Raw genomic sequence first — 12254 nt, forward strand, 5'->3', positions numbered from 1 at the left:
ACTTTGTATAAAAATTAAGTTATAACTTTTGGGCTTTTGGGGATTTAAAACATATCCAGGCCTTGTTCAATTTTACACTTGACTCTCAAAATCAATTTGGCTGCGCAAATGAAAATAATTATTCATATTTATTGGGATATTGCCCCTTTCGTGACATGTGCACTACACAGTCCATATAACTGCCATAAACTCATCTAATTGATTCTGTTTTGCAATTGTCTGGGGTCTCGTTCTGCAGTTGAGCGGAATGTCAATGCTAATAATCGTCATGTAAATTGCCTCTGGAATTGAAATTGTTGTGTCTGGAAGTGTTTTCATTTGTCTCGTGCCCTTACTTATGCACTTACACTCGATCGGGCCGTGAATTTCAACATTTATAATCCATCAATAAACCATAGCCTGGCCTGTGGTGACATTTATGGTTTGTTGTCGCTGACACTAAACTGGTTTCTTTTCTGGACTCCACGCTGGTGGCTTTGTGCGTAGGCTTGGCCAATGTAATTTCGTCTGGTTCACTTGTCACTTGGGTTCTCCTCTGTGACTGCAAAATATTTTCTCATAGCGGCAAAGTCCTAAATTATTTGTAAACTGGTTTCTTTTTCTGTTTTCCCAGTCTTGTTAATAATGAAGCCTGTCAATGACACGGTGACACATGAGCTAATAACGGCAATTGAGCCAAGCTTGCGTGTATTCCTGATTAGGTCATATAAACAGGATTTAATATTTGAGATACTAGTTGAAATGAAAAGTCAATTTTAAGCAAATTTGCTTTTATCCCTCCGATTTGGGTCGATTCAATGAATTGAAATTCGTTCCACAGTTTAATTTGGAGTCAGACATTTAATATTGATTAATTTCCGTGGCACTCGCACTTTGCGGCAAGCTCTCGACTCCGACTCTTAATAGCTTTCGGCACAGTCTGTGTGGTGTGTGATGGAAAAGATACCCGACCGAGCTCAAGCGAAACGTACCGTAAATAAATATAAACATAAATCTGCGACGGAGCTGTGCCGGAGCGAAGGCTGGGTCGGGGTATATAGAAATTCATTGAAGACAACATCCCCAATTGACGGTAAATCACTCAAGATGACATCTATCGATGGGCCCCGCCAGATAAGAAGTGTTTCGTCTCGTTTTCGCACTTTTACACAATCAACTTGGGGCCAGCGGAGAAGCAAATGGAGAAAACAGACAGAAGACAACATTGGAGCGAAAAATGTCGAAGACGAAGGACTCCAAGAAGACTCCATAGCATGGGGTGGGGCGATGATGTAGAAAGGGACATAATCATGAAGCCTGCCAACTTGACGTCAATGCAATTTCAAGCTCAACTTGTGCCAGCCAGCGCACTCGATACAGTGGAAACACCCCAAACAGGCCCCCAAAGTGTCGAAATCAAAATCGAACCACCCGGGACTGTAACGAAACCCAGACCCCAGCCCAAAGACAGACCTCCCTATCCCAATACCCAACTAACTCTCTAGCTGGGCTGGGCCAACTTCAAGAAGTCCAATGACATACTGGGTCCGACAACGTGACTTTGACATGGTGACAGTGGGTTAGGCATAAACTAAAAATGCATTTATGGATCAATATAGAAACTTTAGATGTAGGTTTTCTCATCGGCAGCATATTTTATTTGAATTTGTAATAACGTTCCATAGACTCTATAGACTGCCATAGAGCATTACTATCTTATCTAACTGATAGATACTTATTAAAATATTGTCGGTCTGATCAATCGAATAGATTGAAATTAGTGCCAAATGTAAGTCTCGTGAATCGCCTTCAGAGTTCCGAGTTCCTTCTGGTGATTGAAAGGTATGTGAAAGATAAAACCAGATATTAAATCCAAAAATTTTGATTGGGAAACCCAGTGGGTGAGTGCCACTGTAGCTTAAAAACTTTCTGCTTGTGTAGGAGAAGAAAAAGCAGCTATACAATGAAATGAGTGATTTATTGGTTGCGGCAAATGAATTGAAGTTGATGGCAACAGACATCGAAAACTGGAAGTGAGAGTGAATGAATGAGACATGTGTGGCGAATAGCGAGTGAATAAGATGTGTCAGACTGACGCCATTTCAGCAACAAACCAAAAAAAAACTAAAAAAATAAAATAAAAGTATGTATGTTTGTATATAAATACAGAAAACATTATAACAAAGAAACAAACATTAAATGCGGCAAAGTGTTTTGAGCTGGAGCCCGGCTGAAGGAGCAACTTCGATAAGCGTGAAATAAAAGCAAAATGTCGTGAGGACCGTGATATATCACACGCAACATTAAATCAAACCCAAGGAATTGCCAAACCGTAGACTCTGGTAAGGTGATGGTCATACATACCTACATATATACCCTTATTCCTTATTTTTCTTTTTTTTTTTGCTCTTCCTGGGAACTGCCACTTTGACAATTTACTGCCAATGTTGTGGAGGGGGAGCAGCGGTACGCATCCGTATAGTTGCCTCTTACTTATCTGATGGATTCCTTGATACTTTCCTCACATGCTCCTTCGACAACAACGAGTAACGAACTTTTCGTGTCTCTCCACTTTTGAAAGCTCAGCAATCCTGTGGGGTGTCGGGTTGTAAACGCCAGTGGCTGGAGATGGGGATGGGGTTGCAGGAGCACAACCCCAAAAGAGTGAACGAGAGCATGAATAATATTTATGAGGATGAAATGTTCCCAAATGCGACATAAATATGTCCACAGCACCCGCACATGAGACGAGCTCCAGCCAGAAATGCGTTGAAATGCCGAGCAGTATCAGGGTTGGACCACAGCCAAGAGATGAGGGTAAAGGGAGTCAGGGCCGGGTCGGAGCGGTCTGAAAGCAATAGCAAATTATAAAGCTTTCCAAATGGAAGTGCCGGGGAATGAGGCGAATCACATGTGCAGTAATTAGGAACTGGATGCGGGGCGATATGGTCCTCATAAATTGGGATTTGGGTTTGAATGGGAGGTCAAAATATGGTTTCAGTTTCAGAAAGTTTTTTTTTTTGTTGGCCCTTTTTTTATGCTTAAAAAAAAATTCCTAATTAACAAAAAAAGATGGAAAATATTAACAATAAATTATCTCAAGGGTATAGTATCCCTTCCCTTTTTATTTCCTGACACCTATCAATCATGTTGTGAGGGTTGCAACAAAAAAAACACCCTCGAATAAAATAAAACTACCCCTGAAAAGTGATGGATTGCCTTCATTTAGACATCAATTTTGAGTTCCCCGAGTTCTTGAGATACATTTCAGAAAACAGAGATGGAGTTTCCTTTCCAAAATGGCTGCTCCCTATAAACAGGAAACTAGCAAGAGGATACTTTTATTTTTTCCAAGGCCAGGAAGCTCTTATAAAAATCAATCAAGCATCCGAACGACCCCATGCAAATGACTAATTCGTTAATTGAAATGCCAATCAAGTGGCAGTTGAATAAAAAATATATGAGAGCATTACAGGGAGGACTATATTAAATAAATTATAATTATGATAGCTAACCACTAAAAGGGTTTTAGTGTTCATTATTATGTTATAGTTTAGATCTTCTTAAAATTAATGAAAATATAATTTTTTAATAGACCTTACTCAACGACTACGGTTTAGTGCTTTTAAGGACGCTCTACTGTAAATATAAAATGCAGCGTTTTGCCGCATCATGTCAGAGATTGATAGCCAGTAGCCTCCAGTAGACTGGGGGACTTGAAAGCCGCGCTTGCGTGAAAGGAAAACCCGCGATCCGTCTATACGAGTGTATGTGTCTGCGAACTCATTAGGCGGGCAAACGTAAATCATTTCGATATCGATTAAGAAATCCACCAAAAGCGGTCACCGCACGCAACGTTGATGCTAAAGCTGGAACTGCGTGGAGCTGAGAGCTGGGAGCTGGGAGCTTGGCGCTTGGCGGTTGGAGCTCGTGGGGCGACAGTGTGCACATCAATTAATGAACCTGTCGCACCAAGCGTAAATTTGTCGCCAGTCGGAGCCTGTATGGCCGCCAATTACATGTTCCCCCCGACCGGCTGGGTAATCTCGGAACGGAAGTCTTAATGCCGATCACTGATTGACTTGACCTGCTTGTCAATCAACTCCAATCATTTTGGCAGACATCGGAATTCGCCTCAGCATCGAGTTTAGCCGTCTTTGGCATCGACTTTGGCTTCCACATGACTGGGCACACCTGTCATAATCAATCACGGCTAACTCACCGATTTGAATGCATCAATTATCATTTCGAGCTGGACCCGTGTGAACGTTCTCTTGCAATTCTCCCTCCCCCTACGATATAGTCGTGAGCTCAATTTTAGTTGTCACTATTGATGGACTCTGTCGCCGAACAGGTATCTAAACCGGTTGGATTGTAATACGTTACACCGTAGTTTTAGCCAAGTAATTGATCTTAATCAACTTGGCAATGATGCAATGAAAATCAGTCATTTTAAAAATTAAATAATTTTTGAAAAGGTTGAAGTGTGTTTTCAAGAATTATCTTTCAGCCTATGTTCTCAATAAAAGGGTTCACTTGTCAGTTCTTGCAGTTCTTTGGCATTTCTCTCTGCCGCTTGACAAGAAATTTATATTAATTTATTACAGTTCAGCTGACAGAAAATTAAGCGACAGACAATTTATGGCTTTGTTTGCAGCCCACATGATGGCAAAAAAAAAATGCGGGGGATCTCAGGGGTAGAATAAAATCATTTATGTAAATACCCATATCGGGTATAGTTCATCGGCAAACGTTGACTATGATATGGAGTATATATCAGTCAAGATGTGATCTATCTTACGAGACAAGGACAAGTGCTACTAACAAGAGGGAGAAGCCATGCGGAGACAATTTAGCGACTGAAACATTTTGTCGCGACAGCATTTTCTGGTTGTTTTTTTTTGGCAACGACGGCAACTGTCGCCAACTGTTCCTCGTCGCTCCTGGTCGCTCCTTGTCGCTCCAATCTGTCCTGGCAAAAAGTTGTTGGGTTGATTTGGGTACAGTCAAATGCCACTCAAAGAGCACAGAGACACCCAAACCCTGAATGGCACAAAAGCATACACACACTCTGGCACTCAGCGGCATCATCATCATTAGCAAAAGAGCTGTTGGCAGCCTTGTCGCAGCCTCCGCTGTCAAAAGTTGATTTACCGTTTTAATTTTAAGTTAAAAACCTGTCAAAAATAAATCATTCAATCCGCTCGCCTGCTCGTCTGCTCGTCTGCTTTTCTGCCAGCTCTCGCTTTTGCTGGCCTCTCTTTCTTTTCCACTCGAATAATCCATTCCCCGCCTGAATATTTACACATTCTGTAGCGCCATCGCCACTAGACAGTGACCCAGTTGCCGGTTGCCAGTTTTCCCCCCCTCCTATCAACCATCCATGTTGCAATTCATTAAAGCCCCCCAAACGGGATGGGGTATGGGCAACGTGCGTATGGGTATTCCCATTCATGAATGGCCTGGTCTACCATAATTGAAGTCCTAGACGGTGCTGACACTTTTTAATTAAGTCACAAATTCTTCGTCTGCGGATGCTGATGGCAAGAATTATGACTAAGAAGCGGATCATGGATTAAGTTGTAAGGGGAATTATCTACTCCGCATATTCTATCGATAGGAAGTTGATTATTTTCTCGACAAGATGTGTGACTTCTACCGGAAATTGAAGATGGTAGTTAATAGATAGGAAATATTAAAAAATAATAATAATAATATCTAATCCTCCTTTTCTATCCATTGGAAGTTGATAATCTCCTTGATTCTCCTTGATAACATTCGTGCCAGGTACCGAAAATTTAAGATGGTAGGTGGTGGATGTACATAAAATCATCTAAATATAGGAGATATAAATTTTTTCTTATATAAAAAGTCACTTTTATTCCTTTATTTAATCCCAATCTCAATTTGTTAGCCGACACTTAAGAGCAACGCCACGCGAAACACCCGCCATAAATTGGAATGGCTGATCTTAGAAATTGAAATCGAGAGCGTCTCATAGCTCATGCTGACCCCAAACAAATTAACCATAAATTTGCATAAAACAAGCAGACAACACATACCGAAAGCTGTGACTAGATCATGCCCGGCTAGCCGTAGGGAATAATCTTAATTTGAAATCAAAAGTCACGATATGGGTATTTGCAATATGTGGCTGAGGGTGACTGGCGGGGAGCTAGGCCAAATTGGATTAGAGACATTCAGGTGATCTTTTGGCTTCGGGAGATGGAAGATTTCCAGATCTGCAAGCACGCGCGTGAAGAGACAACCAGCGAGACAACCAACATTCAACATGCAACAACCAACAACCGAGAAACCACAAGCAGCGACAACGACGACAACAATCGAAAAATGAACGAGCAGCCGAGGTGAATAAATCAAACTGATTTATTGGCATCGACGACTGAGGACTGAAGACTGAGGAGCCCCCGAGTCGAGTCGGTCGAGGAGTCGAGGAACAATGGCAGCGGCTAAAAGGGGTGCCAATGTGGTGGGAAGTCCACACACGTGACAAATCAACGGAGCGTTCCGGGGAGCTGCCGAAGGGAATCCGCAAAAGACAGGCCAGCAACAGCTGCACAATGCACTTGGCCAATTGGTTGGCGTAAATAAAGACGATGACTGATACGAGGCTAATGAAAGGTGGCAGCTTGGTAATGATACATCAAAGATATAGGATACATCAACAGGAATATATAATAGAGCTTCTCTATAGGAGCTATCCTTTATAGAGAACTATTAGTAAATGGGATATCCCAGTACTTCCTTAGTCCCTGTTCCAACATTTCTCAATCTAAGTGCGCCACAAACCTCATACATACACCCCGTTTAAGCCATAGATTGTCTTATACCAGTTGGTGTTGTTGCATTTATGGGAAAATCATGAGGTTCCCTGCTGAACTTGCTCAAAAACCGGGCTGGGTCCTCAACAAATTGCTGTCTGCACTTGGTAACCAAAAAGCCAGGGCCCACACCGATGCACACACTCACTAACAGGGACTGGGAGTGACATTAGGCAACGTCAGAGCCATGCCCACAATGCCGGGTTGCCGAGATGGGGGCGTGTCATTGGTGCATCCGTGATTTGGTAGTGGAGCATTTCGTTTTTGGCATTTATGTGTGCCACTAAATCTTGCTCACTCACTCAAATGTGTTTCGGTGCTGGTTGGGGTTTGCCCAAAAACGTCCGAAAAACCCAGGCTGCTGGCCAAATTAGCTTAAAAACCAACCGACCAACTTTGCTGGCCCCCCAATGGCACACGCATAAATTGCCTACCCCTGCCCCATCCCAGGAGCCACTCTTTCCCCGTATTCCCCTGGCCAAAAAATCAAAATCGAGTGCAACGTTTTACCAACTCAATCACCGGCATCGAGTTGGGTGAGCAAGCCCCTGGCTCTGGTAATTATTTTGTGACGCCAAATGGGAGACTAACAGGCAGCCAGCTAGCCATCACCCCCAGCAGGACCTGGGTCTGGCTGGGTCCTTTGACTGGGCAATCGAGTTTTTGGTGCAGCTGATGCTGCCACAGCCGACTCGTAAATATGCACGCATGTTCAGGCCCATGTTCCATGGGTGGTTGGGTGTTTTTTTGTTGTTTTCAGGAGAGGGGATGACGGCCAGGACGAGGACCAGACCATACCGGGTGCAGCTATTTATGCGCTTTATGCATCGTGCGTGCCCTGCCCATTCGGCTGGGGCTGGGAAATCTGTGCGCCAGATAAATTCCAAGCCCAAAAGGTTCATGAAAATGCAATTTTATTTTCTAAAAACACAGACGCACATTCCAGCACATGCCGCCCACAGGATGCCAGACATCACAAGCTCTCTTCCTGGCTGGCAGTCCGAATCGGAACGGATCGGATCGGATTGGATTGGTTAGGGTTAGGGATGGGGTTGGGATTGGGTTGACCAACGTCGCCGTTGTCCAATCGGCTATGAAATGATGCGTTTTAGGCCAGGACGACTAATCGGGAACGTTGGTTTAGGTTTAGATACAGTGGGAGATAATCATATAAAGAGGGTATCTAATTAAATTAAAAGTAACTAAATGGTCAGAATTTTTAGCGGGATAGCTTCATAAATCGTGAAAAAAACCCCCAACAAATTCAAGTCATATTATTATCCTGTAAATACGAAGTCCCATCGTTCTCCATTGGAGACCTCAATTGTGTGCATCGCACTTGAACAATTTTTATGCTGGCCAACATGCAACACGATTGACGATTGGCACAATCCTGTGCGTTCCACCGCACACATGGCTGGGAGATGGAAATAGGGATTGGCCAGGACTCGGACTAGTCAGTACGGCTGTGGCGTTGCAGGACTCCTAAATATCGGCAATCAATGACAGTCACTTGTCCAGCAAAATTAGATTTACTCCACGGAACATTTTACGGGGTTTTATGGTGAAACCAGTCGCCAACCAGAGAGGTCCTGGCAGTTGGAAAAGATAGAAAGAGTCCTGGGTGGTGGCACGCAATTCCCAAATGGAGCAGCTGAAACTGCAGCAGCAACGCTTCGACCATAATTTCATCCTCGTCCTCAGTGTAGTTGCAATATTTGCGAATTGAATTCGATTGGTTTGGTCGCTGGTGGCAGGACAACAGGAGAGTTGCAAAGGAAGAAGACTCCTCTCCTGCAACGGGGACTAGCCTGGCTGGATTGAATTGAAATTGAATTGCTAGAGAAAGCGAATGGTAAGCGATTTAATTTTTTCAGACAATAGTTCAATAATATGGTTAATATCCTTTTAAGTTTGTATTTCCCCAAGGCGGTTTTTGTGATCAAAGAAAGCTTTATTTTGGTAGCCAAGAATGTGCATATGGAACAAATTTCCTCTCCAATTTAAAATTATTTCCTGCTGGTTTTCTTTTCAATTACACGATAGTCACCTTTCCCTTCAAAAAAGTAAACAATTTGCATTGCATTTTTTTTTTTTCCGGCTAACTGGAGCCTGGTCAAATTCTTCTTTCCGCCAATGCAGCTTCCCTTCATGGGCATCGTCATCAGCAAAATTTTTAAAGGCCTGTACTCCACGAGGATGGTCTGTATGTGTGTGAGGCATGGCCCCCATTTAAAATCACTTTGCGGCTTCGCCCTCGCCTCGTGTTATGCATAAATAAACGCCGTATGGTGGGGTGGAGGAGGTTAAGTCGGGAGAGGGTGCCCCAACCCTCCTGCGGTGTGGTACCTTTGCTCCCTTGGAGCTGGCACTGCATCCACGTCATTTGCTTATCCTTTGGACTGACTCCCTGCGCTGATTGATGGCAACTTTTGGCGTTTGGCAAAGACTAAGTGGCCGTGATGGGCTCCTCACTGGGATAACTTTATTACTGTTGGTGTTGGTTGTTTTTGCGGCTGATGGCCCTAAGTTATGACGTGTTAATAATGGAGCATAAACTCGCCAGATTGTGGGCGTCACCTGGCGGTATTTAAATGACGGATGCTATGGCCGAAAGTGAAGCCATCATGCGTAAGTCATCAAGGCTTTAAGCCAGGGGCTGTGCCTCCGATAAATTGGCTGCCGAAATATGAATTTAAGATAGATTGTATTTTAATGATTCTTATTACCATTAGCCATACAATATACTTGTTAAAATCTTGATAAAAATATAAAAATATTACCCTTTTAATGGATTTTTTAAACTCTTTCAAATATTTAGGCTAATAAGCTTGGAAATGAAATATTTACTTTATAATTTGTTTATAAAGTAATCAGAACTGGCTTTATTTTTAAATAATTATAACTAGATTCTATCCACTTCTATAACACGTGTCAACAGGAAAAAATAATGTATACTTCTCTCTAGTATTTACCATAAAATGTTTCCCATGCAATGCCATTTTTTGTTGTAGCTTGAAAAAGGAGAATTCTTGCCGGGGAAGGAATTCCAACTAGCCGCTTCACGCCCACCAGTTCTGCCCATTTCCTACAGGCACAGAATCTCAACGAAAGATCATCGATGCATCGATCTTGGCTGAAGCTCTCGTGCCGTTTGGGGATATCAAAATATTTTAATCGTGTGTGTTTCGTGGCCGGTTCAGTGGGGCTGCCAGAGAAGTTGTGAAGATTTATGAACATAATAATTACAAATTTGCTAATTGATTTATTGTCGAGTGTATAAACACCTTTCGCTTAATTTATGCCGCTGCCGTCTGAGGCTGCGTTTGGTTTCTGTTTTTTTGGTTATTCTTTAAATACCTGTTTGGAGTCAAAGAATTTATGCACTGGAGTGGCAACCTGTGAGCCAAAGCAATCAGGCCGAGCATCGAACATCGAACATTGGGCGCGCTTTTTGGGATGGGATGATGTACGACGAATGTCCTGCCGCACACTCACAGGCACACTCACCCCGTGTACGTGTTGGCCCGCTCGGATACTCAAACCGTTCATTATAAAGGAGTCAGGTCGTCAGGTGAGCTAAGAGAGAGAGACCGACAACCGCAGGCAATCACTGGCAACAGGCAACGCAAATTAATTATTAATCAACGGAATGAACCGATCCAGCTCCATGCCAAAAGAAGCACCCCAAGGAGGTGGAGACTACTGCCGACCCATCGCTTCCCCCGACTACACTCTAGGGTCCAACGCGATCCGCAAGCCGAGAGAGTGATTTATGCTCGCGAACCCCCGCTCCCAAAGCTAACGAATCTCAGGGACCAGGCCTCCAATCCCAAGCCCAAACCTCAAAACCCGAGCTCAAGCCCAACTGACAATGTTCCTGCCAAGATGGACGATGGAGATGAAGACCCGGCCAAGACGAATACGAAAGACGAAGGCCAAATTCGAGGCCTCATGCAATGCAATCAAGCCTGGCCAACACTCAGCTAAAGATCGCATATAGGCTCGATAACCCAAAGAAAAATATTAGTAAACAGTAAATTAATTAAGTTTTAATTATTAATGCTTTGTGATGTTAGGAACTTTGCCCCAATTTAATACATATCATGCCTAATATATAATTATTTGAAAATCAATTTTAATTTATTTTTAATTACCCTTTTCTTCTGTGCTAATGATCTAATGACTTCACTTTTTTGCTTAAAAATTATAATCCAATAAAAACTAACTATATTAGGCTGGACTGCGCATTTGATTTTTGAGTGTCCAAGTTGTTTCAATGCATCGGTCTATTCTGCTTATCTGGCTCTATATAGCCACCTTCCTTATAAATCATGTAAGATATTTAAATTAAAATTTTATTTAAATTTTGACTGAAAGCTTCAACCTTTTTGTATTTAAAGATTTACTCCCACTTTGAGTTTTCAAATCTAAAATGCGTTTCCTTTGACGAATCGTTTTGTTCTTTCGAACACTGTTTTCTAAAGTCTGTGAATCGGAGTTACAAATATGGATCTCTGAAAGTGAAATTGTATAAAGTTCCCATCAATAATGCGAAGGTAAGAGTTTAATCTGTGTATAGTAAGTTGAAGTTAATAAAATAATAAACAAATTTTAGGTAACAATTGCTCTCAACCAAAGATTAAATGGTTATAAGCCATTTCTTTACAACATTACCTTCGATGCGTGTAAATTTATGAAAAATCGTAACTCAAATCAGGTTATTCTATTTCTTTATAACCTATTTGGACCCTATTCGAACCTAAATCACACCTGTCCTTATAATGTAAGTACCCATATTGTGAAAATATACGTAACTAAGATTGCATCTTATTTCAGAATGACATATATGTAGAAAAGTGGCCCACCTTCTATATGAATCGCCAGCTAACAACTGTGTTGCCATTTCCTCTAGGAGACTACGGCCTGTTCACCACCTGGTACTCCTTAGGTGTCCTGCGGGCCAGTGTCAATGTTTATTTTACACTAAAGTGATCTATGGAATGTTTTTAAAACTTAAATTCCAAAAGCTACTAACATTTTTCGTTGGCCGTATTGCTGCTTCAGGGTTTCCAGGGGGATGCGGCCGTCGGTCTTTGGATTTGGGTTCCACCCATATCAGTCAGCCCCCAAGTACGTCAGTCAGTCAGCGAATGCGAGCGAATGAATGTTCCTCCAATGCACATGCAATGGGCCCCGGCCTCGCCTCCTCCTGGGAGCTTTTGGAGTGGGGGATGGGGATCAGCATGCGATGGGTGCTGTGATACATGGAGGATGGTGCGGGCAGGGGGAAGTGCACCATCGGTCCGAGAGCAGACACCGGGCGAATCAGAAATGCCAGAATTGAAATCGCATTTTAAATCATCTCTCGGTGGAGCTGCTCCTCCGGTTTCTGCTTCTACCACATGATTCACAGTCACAATCGCCTCAAAT

General features: G+C 42.7%; 1 long non-coding RNA gene across 1 annotated transcript; it reads right to left on the reverse strand.

The window, feature by feature from the left end:
• Nucleotides 1–9900: 9900 nt before the first annotated feature.
• On the reverse strand, nucleotides 9901–11824 carry LOC138925906 (uncharacterized). Its single transcript, XR_011442137.1, has 3 exons — nucleotides 11690–11824; nucleotides 10182–10434; nucleotides 9901–10029 (listed from the first exon to the last, which is right to left on the reverse strand). It is a non-coding gene; the product is annotated as an uncharacterized lncRNA (long non-coding RNA).
• Nucleotides 11825–12254: the final 430 nt, after the last annotated feature.

Source organism: Drosophila bipectinata, chromosome 2L (assembly GCF_030179905.1).
Source record: "Drosophila bipectinata strain 14024-0381.07 chromosome 2L, DbipHiC1v2, whole genome shotgun sequence".
Lineage (NCBI taxonomy): Eukaryota > Metazoa > Arthropoda > Insecta > Diptera > Drosophilidae > Drosophila > Drosophila bipectinata.